This window comes from Anser cygnoides, chromosome 1 (genome assembly GCF_040182565.1).
Source record: "Anser cygnoides isolate HZ-2024a breed goose chromosome 1, Taihu_goose_T2T_genome, whole genome shotgun sequence".
NCBI lineage: Eukaryota > Metazoa > Chordata > Aves > Anseriformes > Anatidae > Anser > Anser cygnoides.
In genome coordinates, this window is record NC_089873.1 from 1,712,540 (window position 1) to 1,712,797 (window position 258).

The following is a 258-nucleotide window of genomic DNA, read 5'->3' on the forward strand; positions in this document are numbered from 1 at the left end:
GGACACCGCCCTCAGACACAGGGTCTGATTTTTATGTGGTCCTTTGGGGACCTAGGAGTTGGACTCGATGATCCTTGTGGGTCCCTTCCAACTCGGATATTTATGCTTCTCTGATTCTGTCTTCACGCGGACAGCATAAGCCACCCTCTGGTTGACAAGGCCACCGTGCTGCTGGTACCACTGCTACTGGGATGGCTGGTAAAGAAATACAAGTCAGGATGACTTCTTAACTGAAGAGAAAAAGCATTAAGGCTTTCG